Source organism: Ammospiza nelsoni, chromosome 8, assembly GCF_027579445.1.
Source record: "Ammospiza nelsoni isolate bAmmNel1 chromosome 8, bAmmNel1.pri, whole genome shotgun sequence".
Lineage (NCBI taxonomy): Eukaryota > Metazoa > Chordata > Aves > Passeriformes > Passerellidae > Ammospiza > Ammospiza nelsoni.
The window spans coordinates 36,760,474-36,780,510 of NC_080640.1; the positions used below are offsets into that span (position 1 = coordinate 36,760,474).

The window sequence follows — 20,037 nt, forward strand, 5'->3', positions numbered from 1 at the left end:
GAATAGATTCCACAACTGTTTCGCCTTAAAACTGCAGGTAAGGTTAATAACCCTCACCAATTAAAAAAAAAAAAAAAGGAAATCTGCTCAGAACTAATTTGGATCACCATCCCTGCAGCCATTGGGTATCACGACTCCTTTTCCCCACCAAACTACAAAGGCTTTCCTGGAAATCTCTCATTTTCTGCTTCCTACCTGTAACAGTGCTCAAGGGACCTGTGTGATCTCTCTGAATGAACTGAGCTTTCCCTTCACAGCAGCTCTGCTCTTCACTTCCAGCCTCGTGCCCTTGGCAATTTCCATCAGGCAGCGTTGGCCTTCTGTAGGAGAGGCTCTGTTCCAAACATGCCCACTTTGCAGCAGTAGCCCACAATGGGATGTTCTCCTGCCTGGACTAATCCCTTTGCTTCTCAGCTCCAGCTGGAACCCACAAACCTGGCAGTTGTTCAGGAGCCTCTGCCATGGCACGGCCCCACCCAGCTGATTCCCAGCCTGGCAGCACAGTGGGCACACATTCCCAGCCCTGGCCGTTGTTTCCATCCCGCTGCAAGGAGCCCAGTTGTTCCCCAGTGTTCCTGCAGGAATCCAGGCCCAGGAGTCTGTGGGGTTTGCAGGGGCTTTCTTGGGGGTACCTGGGGGTGTCTGTGGGATTTGGGAGGGGGGCCTGAGCTCTGGGGGTGTCTCTGGGACTCCTGCTCTTTTCCCCTCATATTTCCATTTTTTTTCCTCTCATGTTTTGCACCTTTTTCTCCTCACCTTTCTAGAGCTTTCCTGCTTCCTAAATGCCATCTTATTGCGGGAGAAAGGGTAGATATAAGTCCAATTGTGTCAGGAACCCACATTTTATAAAAGGAACCCACTAGGCCGCAGCAAAATATCCAAATATGGATAACATTGTAACCAGACCAGTGAAGAGATTTTTGCTTTTATTTCCAGCACAGCAGTCTCAAAATACAAAATGGAGACATGACAGCTCACTGATCCACACCAAAATGTCCTCTCCGGGAGAGCTGATACAGAAATACATAAAATCATCTCCGTCTAGATTTCAGCCAATCACACACAGAAAACACGTATTGACAAGCATTCTATCCAATCTTATAAAACATACGTAATCGTAGCTAAAACAAAGACTGGTTCATAAGAGACAAAGAACAGAGTTCTATTCATGCTAACCTCTAAAGATATACATTAAATAACCTTGTTGCCATCCTAAAGCCAATTCTACAGAGGCCTATTGTTATTTGTCACGTCTACTGCTTGGGAAACTTTTCTGCTGTAACAGAACTTCAGCCTGAGGCCTACAAACTTTTTTTAACCATTTTAACCATTTCCCAAAAACTCTCTAACTTTATGGATTCCAAAACCACCTTTTCACCATTATGCCATCTCCATTTTTTCACTCTTCCCCCCTTTTCCTGCTGCTATTTTCCCCCCATTTTGCTGCTTTTTTCCTGTTTTTTCAGCCCTTCCCCCCCTGTTTTTTGCTGCAATTTTCTCAATTTTTGCCCCTTTTTCCCCTCCATTTTTTTCTTCTGTCCTTTTTTTTGCTACCTGTTTTTGAGACCTTCTTTTCCACCCCTTTTCTACCAACTTTTCTTCCACCTTTTTTTTTGCTGCCCTTTGTGCCTCTTTTTTTCCAGCCTGTGTGGCCCCTCCATATAAATCCCTCAAATGATGGAATCAGTGGGGGTTTCTACCAATTTCAACCCTAAAAATAAGGCACAATAGAGATACCTTGTCAATTTAAAGATGATGAAAATTGAAGGTTTTATCTCATTTCAAACCCACAAATACCATCATAAAGAGTGTTCCCTGATCTATTTCAGCAAGAATATGGGGATTCCTCATCCATTGACAGCCCTGAAATAATGGCCAAGGCAGGGTTTCTTTCCATTGATACCCTCAGCATTGCAGGGTATCAGCATTGCAGGGGATTCCCTCAGTTGAAACACAGACTATAAGGGAAAATTAACCAGTTAAACAACTCCAGAATACACTTGGACAGAAATCCATTGAAAGGGAACCCCACACACCACTTGTCTTCCCTAATTAATTCCATCAGGCTTTCTTCACTAAAAACACTCTCAGAATTAAAAGTGGAGATGCCTCGTGTGTTACCTCAAAGCAGAGGAAGAGGCAGCATGGAAATGCTTCTTCTTCCATGGCAAACTCTCCTGGGAGCACTCCCAGAGCCTTGCAGGGCTCCACTGGGAAGCTGCTGAACAAATGGAAAGAGTTGGGATGAGCAGAGCCCCAGAGAAATCCAAGCCCCACTGATGGAAAAGTCAGATTATCCAAGCAGCAACAGCAGCTGGAGTGTTTGCAAAAGAGCAGCTTTGTTCTGAACCTCAGCTTAGGAGTTCTCCTCATGCACTAAGGGAGTCCCTCCATCTATTTGGACCTTTTCTATAGCACAGGCCACACAGCAGTTCAATGTGATCATGTTCTTCAACTCAATTATGTTTTTTAAAGTATCTAAACTTGATCTAGCTACTCATCAGTGGAGAATTTTATGTATTTTCAGTGTAAATTTCCTTTCCTGGTCAAACACCAACCCTTCCCAAGGTTCAAGTACCTCTGTTTGACACCACTAACTGCTCAGTGGCTTTCTCTCAATTAGAAAATCTCTGTTAACTTCATTTTTCCACCACAGATTTGTCTGTCTCCCTCACCTCTCAAGCTTGAAATGTAGCAGAACCTTCTTCATACTTCCCAGCTCTTGCTGTCCATCTCTAATCCCTGTCCAACCTGCCAGTGCTCTCCCTGAACTGCTGACAAAGGAAATTACACAACATCAGTGCAGGAGAACTCATTCATTGCTGAATGAAAATGAAATAAAGAGAAATTAAGAAGCTGATTTGGACTCAGCAGGACTGCACTGTTGGTGTCTATACATCAAGAATTTCTACGTATTTTATTTCAAATTCATCTTGTTGAAACCAAAGCTGTCATATTTAAAATAGATTGTTCATTCCACATGAAAGAAACATGCTGCTTGCCTTCCAGCCACATTTTCACTAAAAAAAAAACAAAACTGCTCAGCCTGGGCTCACATCATGCCAGCAGTAGCTGTATATCAACATTCAGCAGTAATGGAATTCATTCAGAAAATGACCAATTACAAAAATATTTTCACTTCAAGAACTGATACTGCACTGAGGAAGTTATGCATACCTTCAAAAATTCAGTAATCAAGTTGTATTTCTTGTTTTATTGAAAAAAAAATAAAAAATATTTCTGGCCAATATTTACACATTTGATCCAATTACTCTTCCTGCAATGTGGTATTTCCCCACCTGCCCCTGAAGGCAGCAGCATTTTCAGAACAAGAACTGCTCCCCAGATATTGAACCCACTCAGCAATGGGTAAAAGAACATTTTAGAAACGTGGCAAATTGGATCACTGAATGGAAAAACAGGAGAGAGGTTTTCTAATAGAACAAAACATCATTTGAGTCATGTATTCAACATCATTTTCCAGTTTTCTGGAATTGTGCTAGCACTGGGAAAATCTCATTTCCACCCAAGACAGTGTGCAAACAGAAGCTTTTGAAGGTAAATTCACTCTGCTGAAGTGACACAGAATGAACAGAATGCTCCAAATTAAAACCTTTGGCCTCTTCTTCCACATCCTGTTCGTTTGTCTGTGCTCCATCTCCCCAGCAGCCATGTCTTGTGCAAAGGCTCGCCTCCCTGAGCCTTGCTCAGCTGCCAGTGAGCTCTGTGCTCTCAGGTAAATTCACCCCCAGGCTCTGTCAAATGTTCCAGCTGGGTCCTGCCAGGCCAGCCTGGGCACTGTAGGACTCGAGCAGCTTTGCCACCAGGTTCATGTCCACAGCCAGGGCTGCCAGCTCAGCAGCTTCAGCTCCACAATCAGGGCCAGCACTCTCACATGGGGCTGCTCCAACAGAACTTGCCTGCAGGGAGTACAAAGAGAAAGCTTTATCAAATTGCATGAGCAGATTTAAGGGGGAAAAAAGGCAAACCACAGGAGAAAAGAAACAACAATTCTGCAGCCAACAAAGTCCAGTACACTCCTGAGTCCTGACAGACAGGAATTCAGACACCAAATGCTCATGACAACTGAAAATCACCACTCTCCATTACCCACATTAAGTTCCAAGAGAAGGACAGAAAGTGTTGCTGATTCCTGGCTCTGCTTCCTGTGGGAGAAAACTACTACAGGAACTCACAAGTGAAGCTGCAGCTGCTTGCCCTACTACTGAAAATAGGGAGAAGATGGGCAAACTAAAACTAAGCCTTAGAAAAGATGGGCAAATTCCAAGCTTAGGTAAGCTTTAGTTTATAAAAAATGTATGATGGTGCAGGTCCAGCACACTTTGCTTGCACGTGGGAAGGTTCCAATCCCATTACTCAGAATGGCCACTTGCAGCACATTTCCTGCTTGGAAATTACTGCTGCAAATCAGAGCTCAAGGCACACTCACCCCTCTCTTGGGGCTGCTGAAACTTTTCCCAACGTTGCTCTGTGCCAGCTCATGGTCCATTTCCTTCATGTACGCCTTGAGACTGCCCACGAGCTCCTCAGGAGACACCTTCTGCTCCTGCCTTCCATTCCCAGCATCCAGCTCTTCATCATCCTCAGCTGAGAACCCAAACTCCTCCTCTTCATCCAGATCATCATAATCCAGCTCCTCCGAGTCTGCCCCTGCACATGATTTGGTGTCAGTACTACAGCAAAGAAATCAGTGCTGGCATCTGTTTCAAAGAAAGAAGCAATCTCACCTAAAATTCTGTCCAGGCCTTTTGTAAAAGAATCCACATCAAAGGTAACATGGGATTCATCAGATGACCTGAAACATAAAAATATTTTTAAGCAAATGAAGCTTCTATGCTTGCATAAGCCTGACACAGGCACAAGCCATATTGATTTCTCTCAAGCCAGGACTGAAGCTGGGACATATGGATGAGACATCAAACAGTGAGTGGAAGAATACTTGGCAGAAAAAGAGAAAAATTGTGAAGACCACAAAATCCAACTGAGGGACAGAGAGCAGCTGAGCTTGCAGCACTTGAACCTGCACCAGTGCCAGAGTGGCACCAAACTGATTTAAAGCAAGTACAGGTTCACTGCTCTGGCTCTGCTTTAGGCCCTGCTCAGCACAGCACCTTCAAACTCTGATTCTCTGCATCACAGAACCAACCACAGGGCTGCAGCACAGTGCAACATTCCACACCAGACCCAAACTCCAGGTGCTACTACCATGGCAGTTCTGCTCCTTCCTGTGTGGAGACTTTGGACACAAAAGCCTTCATGCTCTCAGCAACTGTTTCCAAGTCATAGTTTTGCTCCTCCTCCTTTGGGGAAGGAAGGGACTCATTTCTTGTCTCCTTCAGCATCTGATCCAGAGCACCTGGTGTAATATCCAGCCAGCTGTCATCTGAAAGGACACAGCACAGATCTGTTACTCTGCACAAGCCTGCTGGCCCACAGGCCCAAACCAGCTGACTGACAGGACTGCAACCATCCTGCAGCTCAGTTCTGCAGTTCAGTTCTTGTGCTGGTCCGGGGTCACACACAGCAAAGGCAGAGAGAGGCTGAGAAGAACTGAGTGCAGATTTCTTGTCACTACTTAAAAACTCTGCTTTGCAGAGCTCACATTAAGAGAGACCATTCTAGTCACTGAGAAGCCTTTGGCCACTGAGTGGAGGAAGAAAGGCTTACTCTAAACTGGGAGAGCCAATCCAGTGTTTAGTCTTAAGGAAGGCTGGATTTGCTCTCCCTTCACAGCTGTCAGCATTGCCCCTCTCCCCCCACAAATAACCATCTGTAATAGGAATAATTCCCCCATCCAGCTCACCATCCTCTGCAGGAAGATAAGCTGCTTCTCTCCCAATTCCTTCAGATCAATGGGGGTTGTCTGTAGTAGTGGGGAAGTAGCAGAGCACTACACAGAGTATTAGCTAAAACAGGACACAGTCAGTCCCTGCAATTCCCAGCTGATGGCTCCAAAGCCCATTGGTCATGGCTCTTTTCCATTACATTTAATTTGCCTTGGTTTATATGAAGATTACCAGATCCCAACCAGCACAGTCTGTAAACTGAAAAAAATAACAGTCAAGATATTATGACCTGCCAAAGCTTCAGATATTTCTGTAGTGATTTACTTTTTGGATTTGATCTCCCAGAGAAATCCACAGCCAGCTCCTTGAGCAAAGGAGACAGATTACTCTGTATTCATTATTCACTGAGACTGCTTTTCAATGAAACTTTTCTACACTTTCTACAGTCAACCAAGCAAAAATTGCTTTGCAGTCACCACTTGGAATCCACTTGGAAGAGCTCAGCATTTCACAAAACCAAGATAAAAGAGTTACTCAAGCCAGAACTTCTCCCAGTGGAGCATTCCAGAGGAATTAGTACTTGTATGTCCTGGCCACAGCTTCCATGTTCAATGAGCAGTGGAGAAAAGGGTTCAGGTGTTTGTAACAAGCATTTAAAAGGTCACTTACAGGATTTGTAGGGTATATGACACTCATGAATTTCAAGTAGCTCTCACATTTCTGGCACTGCAACAGATTGCTGGAAGTGATCTTCTGCCATGTGCAACAGTTCCAGGTACTTGGCTGATCCTTCCATTTCTCCCTATTGAATGCAAGTCACAGGCATGAAGCCAAACAATTCTCCCTCCCCTTTCTTCTTCCCAGTCAGGCTTCCTAAGGATGACTGTTGGTCACACAGAAATGCTGAGAGAACCAGAACAACTAAAACCTCTTGGCCATCTACACTTGGAACTCAATAAAGCAAAGGGGCATTCCTGTATATGGAGTATATAAAAGGATATTAACCTAAGAATCTCAATAAAGTTGTCCAATTTTATAACCTTCAAGTAAGTAGTCAATTTATGTCCCATTTATTAACTCCAAAGAAGTAGTCAAAGATATCTTTAAAAAAAAAACCCACAAAACCTCACTAAAACCCCCAGAACCCACAAAAACCACAAACACATAAAAATTACACTTGCATGGGCCCAGATAGGTCTATGGTGTTATGTATGGATCTTGAAGAATATTGAATTCTAGAGGGGTGGAAATGAAATGTAAACCAGTGAAATCAGTTACACCTCACACAATCACATATGGGGGTTTTCTTCACTCAAGTGTATTTCTCCCCTTGCTTTAGATGAATGAATCAATCCCCACATCCTACTTTTTCCTTTTTAATTTCCAAAATAAATTCCTTACAAAGGGCAGGAAACTGCACATTTAAACACATAATTCATTTCACACGAGATAAGGATTCAAGCTCTGGTCCCACTGCAACGCCTCACACAATTTCAAGGGTTAAAATGTATTTTCCTTGGCATATTTAAAAGCCACAGACACTGAAATACTCACAGACCTTGAAATAATCCTTCTCCTTCAAGCTCCTGAGCAATCTCTCCCACAGAAGACTGCTTAACACACTTCTCTTGGCATCAGGAGCCACTTTACTGCTCTTGGAGCACAACATTTCAAAGCCATGAGCCTGCAGACAAAAGATGCAACAACAAGAGGTTCTCAAGGTGTCACAGACTTTGCTCACAGCTTTCTGGACAAGCAGGCAACTTCCAGACAAGGACCCATTCCCTGGACATGCATGAACCAAGGCCAAAATGCCCCAGGAATCATTACCAGCTTCATGCCCAGCTCACAGGCTCTGTACTGAGGATGAGCTGGGGCTGGCAGGGTGTATCCACTGCGTCTGTCTGGAACAAACTGCTGCTGCACCAGCTGTGCACATAAACACCGAGTGAAAGTCACCTGCAACAGCCAGAGCAGAAACAAACACTCCCTGCAGTGGGACTGGGCTGGGGACAGCCAGCAAGCTCCCTCCAGGTCACCAGAGTGGCTTTGGAGGCACCCATATTACAGGCAGTGCCTGAGACTGCATTCAAAATATATCTTAGAAAGATTTTTCTGATAAATTGCTTTTCAGGCTTCATAAAGTTTGTTCCAAATTGAAATCTCCAAGAAAATATAAACTTCTGTCATTCTAAATTTATTAGGAAAAATCCTTGATATTCTGGAAAATCCCTATTTGAATTGGCACAAGTTTCATTAAATGTATCTTCTTTCCTTAACAACAATAACACCACGTCTCTCTTCAGCTAGAGAAGTGCTTCAGGAGAACCAGCATAGCCTAACTGCTTCAGAACATCACAGGCATTAAAAGCAGCATTTCAGGTGTCACATGCGACCTCTGCTGGTTCCTGATCCTAAGAAAAGCCCTGAATGCAACGTTCTCAACTCCCTCACTCTTTCTGTTCCCTCAAACAAGAGGAAAGATGAGCCTGACACTCCAGGTACACACTTACAACCCAATTTGGTCTTGTGTTCCAGCCCTTTTAAGAATCTTGGAGTAGGGGCAATTTTTTGCTACTGACCAAATTAATGATCTCCATTCTTATCCATGGCCATTAGCAGCCATCCATATCCAGGTGAAGGTGTCTGCTCATTATTTCACCTGTACTAGACAAAGCCTGTGTCCTTACATAGACAGCAACACTCCAGCCCAGAGCATTCCCTACCCCCAGGGACACTTCTGAATCTATGTCTGCTGGGGTTTTTTTAACAGTCATAAACTCATAGAAAGTCTAAGGTTAGAAGGGACCTTAAAGAGCCACTAGCCCAGGCTGCTCCAAGCCCCATCCAACCTGCCCTTGGACACTTCCAACGTGTCTGGGATGGGGAAACACCTCCAAGGATGGGCCATGGTAAGACAGGACTTTCAGAGCACAGACACTGCCCCTTGGCAGCCCTCCCACTAAAGCAGCTCAGCAGCACCCGCCTTACCTGGCTGCCAGCCCCGGCAACTCCCTGCTCATCTCCCGCAGCAGCTACACAATGAACCACTCATCCTCCACGTTATCCCCGAACTCCGTGGTGCCGCCCAAGTGCGCCGGGATCTCGCCTGCACGGGCCACAGAGAGGAGAGGCGGCTCAGCAACGCCGTGCCCAGCAACAGATTGTCCACACAGGCTGCGGAGTCTCCCTCACTGTGGATATCCCAGACCCTGCTGACAGAATCTTGTGTCCTGTGCTCGGGGATGGCACTGCTGCAGCAGGGAGGTGGCACCAGATGCCTCACTGGGTTAACCCGTGCTGTGACAGCGAGAGTCTGGGAACCCGCCGCGTCCCCCCTCACACGCTCCCGGTTCCAGCCCGCCGGGTCCCCCTCACACGCCACAGTTCCCCCTCACACTCTCCCGGTACTCCCTCACTCTCTCCCGGTTCCCGGCCGCCGGATCCCCCTCACACTCTCCCGGTTCCCAGCCGCCGGCTCCCCCTCCCAGTCTCCCCGGCTCCGGGCGCTCCTCCCGCCGCGCCTCCCGGCCCGCTCCCGGCTCACCGCGGCCCGGCACGTAGTGCAGGCGGAACGGCTTCCGCTGCCACACGCAGGCGGCCAGGAGCGGGGCCAAGCGCACCAGGGCCAGCTCAGCGCAGCGCCGCAGCAGCGCCTCGCCGCCCGGGCCCGCCGCCGCCGCCAACAGGAGTTTATAGTAGAAGCACTTAGTATAGTTCAAGATAATGTGCCTTTAGCTTTCAGTTGTATACAAGCACAGTTATGGATGCAGGCAACAGCAGCTCTGATCATACGAGAAAAGGGTTAAGGTAATTTTCCAGCTGAAATTCGGAGAATTGTTTGGGATAATGCAATTGATTTTGAAAGGAAGTTTCAATCCTGGTGGGCTATGGTGAATTTCACCTATAATCCTGTTTCTAATGTGGCCACTGCCTTTGTGCTTACCATACATGCCACTGTTTATGTTATCCATCCCATCATTGCCCTAAGATTAAACCATGAAAAAACAATACCCTTTAGAACATAGAGTGTGGGCATGAAAGATGAATGAAAAGTGGGAGACAGTAAACTTAGAATCCTGCATTACTAGAGAGCAGATGGGATTCATTCGTGAAAGCAATACTATTTATGCCCAAGATGTGTGTTTAGACACTGAACAGAGTATTTGCCACTTTGAAATTCATCCAGTCACTGACCAGAAAACTATGCTCGTATATACTGAAAAAGGGTGTGTATGCTTGAGAACTGCCTGTTCTGCTGTAAAAATTTATAGCAATGATGTTATTTTGTCTAGTAGAAATAATTCTAATTTCTGTATTTGTAATTTTGTTAAGATTATCGAGTGTGATTTTTTGTACTCAGCCCCAGTGACATCCCACCAGCTGGTTAAAACCAATTACACAATGTAACTCATATTATCACCTATCCCTATTGGGATGGACCCTACATTAGTAAAACAATTAATTAAGCACCAAGACCTATTGGAAATCTTGAAGGAAATCCAAGAAAGTGGAAAGAAAACCTTAATTACTATCCAACATGATACAAAAGAAATAACTAGAATTCTGCAAAGAATAGAACAAAATGCAGATCATCACTGGTGGGATGTGGTCTTTAGGTGGTCACCAACTACGAATAGAATTCTTAAGAAGTTGTGTCATCCTACTGTAGTTTTGTTAATATTAGTTAGAATAAGTTCAGGATTATCCATTATCAAACGTACATGGTAAAGCACTAAAGTACATTCCTGAACTGTATGCATATGTATTTGAGAGGGGGATAAAAGGAGATCTGAAGTTCTCAGAGGTACGCATGCTTTTTTGAGGAGAGTTTTCTCCGCATGTGTCCTGCGCCGTAAATAAACATACCGAGCTTTACAACTTTTATAAAGTTGTGAGGTTTCTTCTTTTCTCCACAAAACAATTCATGGCAGGTGTATCTTAGTGGTGAGTACAGAGACCAACTCAGTCTTGCCTTCTGGTTCCTGTTGTATTAAAAGACAGCTGAGCAATGAAAGAGGTCTGGGGTGCCTTTCTTGCCCCCACCTTGCCATGCCTATGGGATTGCTGCCCACAGCAGGGCTGTGGAATCTTCTTGGTGGTGAACACAGGGGCCAACCTGGTATTGCCCTCTATTTCTTGTTTCACTCTACTTGTTGGTCCTTAAGGAAACTGCCCCAACACCTCTGATGGTTCCCTGTGTACTTCCCCTCAACAGATGCTTGTGATTCTCATTTATTAAAACAGGACAATTACATCAATAAATGATACAATTCAAACTCCCCACCCAAAGTGTTAAACAATCTTCAAGCTGGTGGAAGCTCAACTCCACTTTTTTTACATCTTCAGTCTTTGGTTCTCTCTCACCTGCTCTGCATGTTACAGTCTCTTCTTTGGGTTCTCTCACCAGCCTTTAATTCTGTTGCCGTGAGTCCCTCTCGCTCTGGGGTTGGCATAGCCCATTCAGCTCTTAGGTAGAATGATCCTTCCAAGCCAAAGGGATTTCTGAAGCTGTCCTAACCTGCAGCCCCTGGGTGCCTTCAGGCCATCCATCCAAAAGGAAAAGTGACTTCTGGACCCTGAAGGAGCCCAGTGATCTGTTGGCAGCAGAAATCAGGAATGGAGAAGGTGATTCCAGCTCTGCTGGGTGCTGTTCCTCCCCATTAGACAGGAGAGGATGAAGCACATTCCATCAGCCTTTGCTTCCTCAGGGCATGAAATCCCTGAGGAGACAAGGCCACCTCAGGGCCATCAGATCCCACCTGAGAGAAGGAAATGCTAAAAACCTCACCATGATCTCAGCCACTAAAATGAGGAACTTTTCTTGTGGGTCCCCAATACCATTTCCAACAAAGCCCAGCTGGTGTTGAAAATTGCATTCACATTCAGGGGGCAAAACCAATAAGGAGTCACAGACATCTGAGGCAAAATGAGGGTTCCATAAAAGTAAAATTTCTCTTTATTTTCAACAGAGGCAGATTTTCATCTTTTAAGCCCAAATCTTCTCTGACACACAAAAGAACATTAAATAGAGAAACACTTCAGTTCCAACTTAAAACATTTGTTTTTTTGGCAATTCTGTTTTTACATGAAGTGTGGCTGGATGAACACTTTAATGCACACAAATACTAAGACTACTATTACAAACTGCAAAAATTACTGAAAATTCTCTCCTACTGGCAGTAAGGGCAAATCTGTCTAAATATTTCTTTGTATGGAGAGTAGCTACAATGAATGGTTTCAGCATCAAAATCAACTGGTAAACAACAATTTCAGGTAAAGTGTAAAAAAATGAACACTGTTTTAGATATATATTATAGTATTGCCTGTTTTCAAATATTAAAATGGATTCTATATTTGTGGTGTTAAAGTAACTTTGCTATAAGGATATAGTTTATATTTCTGTTGCTAGCTAAAACTTAGAAATAGCTGATCTAGATATGCTTGTGTTAAAATGCCTGCTTGGTTGAGATAATATCCAAGGAATATATGATGCCAACTATCAGCACTCATCTTCTGAAGGCAGTGTGGACCCAGGCCCAAGAACTGAAGGTGATGATTAAATGGACTAAAACCACAACCAAGAAATGTGCATGCTCTAAAAAGCAGGACCCGAGGAGGAGCCATGTAAAACAGTTCATGGGGCATGTAAACCAGTTTGGGGAAAAGTTGAACTTTGCACCAGGCTGATGCAATAGAAATGCTGTATAAAGGGTGGTTCCAAACTAGCAGATGTGCTCTTGGCTGAAGGCCAAGACTCACTTGGCTGTAACCTCTGCTGTGTTGTTTTGTCTCCTATTCATCTTTATTAAACTTCTACATTTTAACAGGACAGTGAACAGAGGTTTTTCCACTGTATTTCAGGCATTTTCTCAGTACCATTTTCAAGATGATTCTACAAACTAAACTGAGGGCAAGAGAGTATTACAGTGAGTCATAGTTTGACATGGGAGGAATTTAGGGAAGTGATAGACAAGCTTTCTGTCTAGCAGTCTGTTGAAACACTAAGAAGCTGAACATGCCTTTTTGAAAGACACTGCTAAAAACCAAAGGAACCCGGGAATTTCCTCTTCCCCGTCTGATCGGGAGTGAGGTACCACAGCCGGGTGGGCGCTGCCACGGGGTCGGGCTGGGTCCCTTCTCCCCCGGCCCCGCTGCCGGGCAGGGAGAGGGGGATGCTGCAGGCCGGATGGAGCCGGCCTTGCTCTCATCTCACTGCTTGTTACAGCCCCAGCCCGGCCCAGCCGAGCCCCGGGAGCAGCCCCAGGCCAGCATCGGGATTTTACCGCAGAGAAGCGGCCGCAGCCATCGGGCAGGGCAAGGAGAAGCCGCCCCTGTCCCAGCCAGCCCAGCCCCGAGCGCTGCTGCTGCTGCTGCTGCTGCTGCTGCTGCTGCTGCTGCTGCTGCTGCTGCTGCTGCTGCTGCTGCTGCTGCTGCTGCTGAGCTCCGGCCGGGCTGATCAGATCGGAGCCGCTCCCCAGCCGCAACTCCGGGCCTGGAACGGGGTCAGGGCAAACATCTGCAGGCTCCAAGCAGCACACAAACCCTTTCAGTGCTTCAGTCCTCCCTCGAGTGAGAGAGAAGAACAAGATAGAAACATGTAAAGGAACAACATGAAAACATCATGGTCGGTGAGGAGGTAGTTAAGTCCCAGATGGGAGGGACGAGGAGATGCATAGATTTTAAAGCTGAAATCCCCTTATAAGCTAAGGATAAAAGGCACTTTTCCTGTGTAACACATAAAACTATGGGGAGATGAAGGGTTCAAATTGATATCCAACAAAGGCCTCCACACTAAAGTAAGCAGATGTTAAAATAGCTGTAATCCCATGAGAAGTTTGAACAGAGAGAGAAGAGTAATCCCGTACTGCCAGGAGAAAAATCTCTGTTCCCAGGGATGAAGATGATTTTAGAAATAAATAATAATCACTTTTGCCTCTAACCAGCTCATCTTTAAAACAATACCTCTTATGTCAACATGACCCATAAACAAGCTGTAGGAAGGATGTAGAAAATGACAGAAGCTTCATAAGAAATTCCCCTTGGCAGCTGCCATTTGTGACCAAATTCAGGACCAGGAGAATAATGTCTTTCCTCTCATGGAGATGTCTCCATAACATTAACAAGAGGGACCTCTCTGCCTAAATGAACTGAAGAAAGAGTGTTTTAGAGGTAGGAAAGTAAAAATTCCGGTAAACTGGAAATTGTTGGTTTTGTTTCTTTACATTGTCAATGGAAAAGGAAAAGCTGTGGGAGGAGGAGAAGTGTTCTAAAGGGTTTGCTTTAATTCTTGCTACTTTTTTTTCTTTTAGTTACTATTAATAAAATTTTCTTGACACCCTTTTGAAGTTTTATGCCTGCTTTGACTTTCTCCCAAGCCTATCTCACAGCACCAGGAAATGAGTTCACTAGTGATTGACCAGCAGCAAAATCACTACACAGGGCACTGTAAGACTCGGCTTTTTCAGAGAGAGGAGGGAGGAGCAGAATCTTACCAAAGCTTTGCCAACTTTGTGTCCTCTCACAGAGAATAAAACAAAAGTGACTACACTGTTATGAATGAGGTCCCTGTATGTCTAATTTAATAAACCACAAAATTAGAATTTAGCATCAATTTTAATTGAGCAGCAATTTTATATAAAATAATACAATCAAATATAATCAAGCAGATACAAAATAATTTGGCAGTGGTTTGGATAAAGCATAAGCAAAACCGATCGATCGGGGTACGGGGAGCATTTTTCTCACCCTACCTCACCTACAAAAGGCAAAGGGATCCAAACACAACTTATATACTGTATGCTAACACATACTCATAAATAATTTCCTGTAAATCCCATCCTGTTTTCGATTATTTAAATCTATGTCACTGCACTGGACAGTGCATGCTCCGCCTGTTGCTGAGCAGTCTTTTGGCCTTTTAGGGGTCTCTTCAGAGGCAGGCTCACCGTCTTCCTCACTGCCCTCTGAATAACCAGGTTGGGCATGTGCGTTAAACTTTGTGCTATACAAGTCAGCATTATGTTCCAACTAAGCTGTATTATTTCATAGATAAGACTGGTATTTCAGATTCAATACTTGGAATCATCCCAGCTTTGCTCATCCCAAGACCAATTCTGTTAGAGGATATTGTTTATCTCAGTACTCCATCCTGTATCCTACTTTCTAATGAACATCTGAAAACATCTGTTTCATTGCTCTAATTACATATCCTTCTCCTCTATTACTTTTAAAAGATATTTTCTAAAATATCAATATAGTTAGAATTGTTAGCATAAATCATATTCATTTAGCACAATTTCTCCCATTTTCTCTTTTGATCATATTGATTCATGCTTTTTATTAAAAGAGTGGATCTCAGTATCTTCTACATCCCCAAAAATTCAGGTTTTCACATTCCCTCATTTCTCTTTTTGATTAAATTTAATATGTGGTATTTTCACTTACACAACGCAGGAGATAAAAAATAGTCTAGGCAACAATTCCAATAATGAGCCCAGCTAGTATAAGCCATCAGATTTCCCCAAAGGGGTTCCAACTTTTACACAGGTACAATTTGCTTCTTTGATCAACACTTTTTCATTGTTTTTTGGTTTTAGACAGCATTTTGATGTGTTGTATTTTTCACAAACTCCTCCTTTTTCAGCCATTGGATAGTCCAAGGCCAATCTGCTCTGATAGACTGTTACTAGCAGGTGCCTGCTTTGTTGGGTGGCTGTTTTGTTCCAACTGATCTCAATTACCTTTTGCAGTCTTATCAAATGATTTAATGTATAGTTTGGGGTTCTATATTCCCCAGATCTGTTTTGAGCCCAAATAGACAGATCATAAAAGCTTATGATCCTTTCTGTGTGCCATTTATTTTCACTCCATTTACAGCTTCCACTAATCAAAAGGTTTAGGTTTGCCTTGTTATTGCCCATGGCTTTATCAAGTGGAGCTTTCTCCAGTGGATTTCCCTTGGACCAGGGCAGGGTGCAGGAGGAGGGTTGGATAACTCCTAACCTACAGGTCCCTTTCCATCTCTGGGGTAACTGACTGTACACTCGCTGTCCACAAATCCAATATAGCTCATCAGGGGCCTTCCATGTTCTACTTATATGGTCTGGTTGGTTCCAATAGGGATCTATATTTTCTATGGAGTGGTAAGGGCCAGCTACAGAACTATTATACCAGCACAGATGAATTTGATTGTCCCACTTGCAATTGTTTCTCTTTGTTGTTCTCCAATACCCATTGGTTTTGTTTGGCCACCAGGTCATAGTTCTATTATCTGAATTTACAATTAAGGTAGATTCACAGGGGGCATGTCCCACCTCTTTGGTATAGTTCTTTCCTTCTCAAGTTATACAAACTGCTCCAATTACCTGGTGACTTAAAGTCCACCCTTCAGACCATTTTATTTTCTCAGAAATTTGGGTGTAATTCCCTTTTAAAATGTGTTCTGGAGCTAGACCTTTGCCCCTCCAGAACCATCTTTCAGCCATTTGAGTTCCTCCACAAATCCAACCTTGATAAATCCAATTTGGCTGTGGTTTTTTGCATTAAGACTACAAAAAGATTTCTACCTGAGGTTGGCAAATCCCAGTCGCTGTCTTGCTGCCTTCATTGGTTATACAACACCCTTGTATTTTTCCCTTTATTCTTACCTTGCTGGTTTAGTTCTGAATTTCCCCACTCTTCTCTTTTTGGGAAACAAAGGAATTCTCCCTCTGTGAGGCCATCTGGGCTGGAAGGTGTCTATTGGCCCAATCCTAGATTAACTCCCCCCTAATAGGCTCAGCCATTCCTGTGGCAAGTTTGTAAACTTGTCTAGTTGTAATATTCAGCATCAGCACAGTGATGTACTGCATAAACAATCACTGAATTGTGGCTGTCCCACATGAGTTGGTAGCATTTATTGCAGGGGTTGCAGCTGCACAGGGTACCAGGATACACGTCAGGAGCAGGTACCTCAGGAGTCTGGACTCTCCACCTCTCTCAAGGTCCCTCGGGCTGCAGCCAAGGGCTGAGATTGTCTTCTCAGTAGTGGAGTTTGTGTCCTGGAACCTCATTGCTGATACCATTTCTGCTGAGCCAATCTCCACTCTTACCCCTTGGATACAATGATTACAGCACAGGATCCCATTTCTGTGTGCACCCCTCAGATACAATGATTATAGCACAGGATACTATTTCTGGGTGCACCCCTCAATACAATGATTACAGCACAGGATACTATTTTCTGTGTAGCCCACCTGGGTGCAAGGATGATGGCACAGGATCCTTACAGTCTGGAGGCACAGTCTTGTCGCTTTCCCTGGGTTAATTGACAATTCTTTTTTTTTTTTTTTTTTGTAATAAATGGGGCTTTGGATATGTGCCAACCACAGGAAATGTTTTAACACTCTTTTCTATAAAACAAATACTAAAATGATTTTGTTAAGCAATGCAGAAAAAGATTGTTATAAGATCTAACTTACTGTTTGCTTTGCACTCTGACGGGGATAATTACTAAATAATATTTGCCACCTGTAAACACACTTGCAATGCCAATCTGTAGCAGAAACAAATCTATGGTGTGACTCATAAATTTCCTTCCCCCAACAGCTGTCAGTGATAACACAATTATCTATCACAGAATGGCACACTTGCTCGCTTGCCTGTTCATAGGCTATTACAGCTAAAACTTGTTGGTCTCTGTTTTCTATTAATTGAGCAGCTACATGAAGTGTTCTATCTCTATTACTTAAAGGTGTTCCTATAGAATCACTGAAAAGGCATGCTATTGTAAGTTGGTCACGTAAGTGATTCAAGCAGGTTAAACAAAGCAGTTGATTTTCCTCTTGTTCTATTTTGGTTCCCTTCCCCCACGAGTTAAACTGTACAGACAATACAAGCCCACGGGGGACAGCCTAGGCCATGCCCAGCACATGTCCAGTGGTCTGTTTCTTTCTGGACCTCTGTTGCTGGCAATAGTCCCTGATACCAGTGTCTCAGGAGATGCTGAATTCGTTCTTTGTGATGTTTTTCAGCCTCCAAACACAGTGGGGTTACTCACCCCAATGACTCCAGAATTGATGGCAAGCTGGTGGTTGAGCAAAGGTTAAAATTTCATCTACAAAATTGCCAAGGTTTTCATCTGTAGTCAAGCTGTTTGTACGTTCCAACTGAGCTCACTACTGTATGACTTACCAGTGTGTTTGTGCTCCAGACACAGCCCTGATGGTGGATAACCCCTGTGGCAATGTTTATACAACCTCTCCTTACAATAGTCACATTCAAGTAACAAGTGTAAGCAAGTAGTTAGAAGCTTACCATCAGTAGCTTGTATAAAAAAAAAACTCTGGGTGACATAAACTATACATTTTAGCCACCCTTTGGAACACATTGCACATTTTCTCTTTGCTATAACACATAATTACCTTGACAAAGAAACAAATCACGCATATCAAACACTCAGAAGCTTAGTTTGGCCAAACTACATAAAACATACATTCATTACTATAAAAACTTTTACCCCAAATAATTTGGTTTTATCATTTCAAATTCTAATCCAAATCTTGGAATAATAGGCTTCAACAAAATTTTGGCTGCTGTTTGAGCTGTAGCCTGAGCTGCAGGGACTGCTTCTACCCACTGAGTCAATTAATAGATATTTCCACCTGCCCACTCTGGGTAATTGGTCAAATCAATCTGGATCCTTTTGAATGGCCTATATACTATATGGCAGCCCCCAGAAGGATGAGTCCTCAACACCTTTTTGTTCACTTTTTAACGTGTAAGACATCCCTGAGTAATTTGTTTCCTGATTTCAAATATTCCTATATACCCATAAAATTTTTAAAAATGATCACAAAGTGCTTGTCCTTGTTATCCAGGGCTCTTTTGGTGTTGCAGTCCTCATTAAATACAGTCCCTGACACCCTTAGTCCACCTGAAACCTCTTTTTATCCTGCTTCCTTTTCCTGCAAAATTTCCACAGGTGTCCCATCTCATGGTAATAGAAACAGTCTATTTCTTGACTCAGAAATAGAAATGAGTCAAGACATGACTCATAGAAATGTCTTGAGTCATTAGGGGTAGAATTTAGATTACCCTGATGTCTCTATTCTTTTGTGAACCCTTCTGCATTTTCCTCATTGATTTAAAATCTTCTCTCCCTCTACTCCTTTCCCTTCCCCTATGCTTGACCCTCATATGTTGAGACTGTTTTGCAGATTGAGGAGTTCTTGCTAGACAGTGACCATATTCAGCCAATGCACAATCCAGGCTGCTTGTACTAATGGACAATGGACACATTCACAAACAATGAAAAATGGACATATTCAGAAATGGGGTCGGTATATTCTTGAAAAAGATAAAAAAAGAAGAGTCATCAGGACTCAGCAAGTTTGTCAGCAAGCTTGGGAAAGTGAGAGAAAAGTGAGTCATGGGTGGACCAGATGACCACAGCAAGATGTGTGAAAAATTAGATGATCCAATCAGCATTCCAATTTAGGCGTGTGAACAGCCAGGATTAACCAATCGTGTATTAGCTAGAGACACATGGACAGTAGAGATTTATTATAAAGAGAGTCTTTTTAGGGGTAATAAATTTGGCTTCACTGGATTATATTGATTATGGTGGTAAGTCCCTGAACATCAGCATCCTGCATTTCTGGTGGAGAACACGGGCAGGCCCAATGCTGAAGCACTAAAGGGACTCGAGGTCGGCAATTTGGCTGCTGTGCAGGGGATCAGAGCCAACCCTCGAGGAGCGGAGAAGCCGTCAAAAGTACCCTCACTGCCCCGGGGAGAGGAAAATGTTGCTGGAGCTCCAGTCGCAGACGACTTGAATCTCGCCCTGATCAAGGTGAGCCGCCGGGGAGGAGATGGGGTCTGAACATGAAAGGGAAGGTGTTCAGAAACTCCTCCAACATATCCTCTTGAAGAGAGAACAAAAGTATGATGCTTCCAATTTGAAGGGACTATTACACTGGGCTTGGGACCATAATCTCATAGGAGGAGCAGAGGTTGCTTTTGAGATTTCGACATGGGAAGTTGTGGGGTGGATGTTGTGGGACTGTATTGCATCTGGCGGGAGTGAGGCAAAACAGGTGTCTAAATATGCTACTGTGTGGCAAATTATCTTTGAAGTGTTACAAGCCTTAAAGGCAGAGAGGAAAGCTGCTGCTGCGGCTTGTGCAGCCCTTGCCTCTGAGTCAGAACAGCCTCAGGCATTTCTGACAACTTCAGTTCAGCAACAGTT

At 43.9% G+C, this 20,037-nt stretch overlaps 1 pseudogene; it reads right to left on the reverse strand.

Annotated features, from left to right (window-relative positions):
• Positions 1-3,008: 3,008 nt before the first annotated feature.
• On the reverse strand, positions 3,009-14,794 carry LOC132076112 (protein ecdysoneless homolog; annotated as a pseudogene).
• Positions 14,795-20,037: the final 5,243 nt, after the last annotated feature.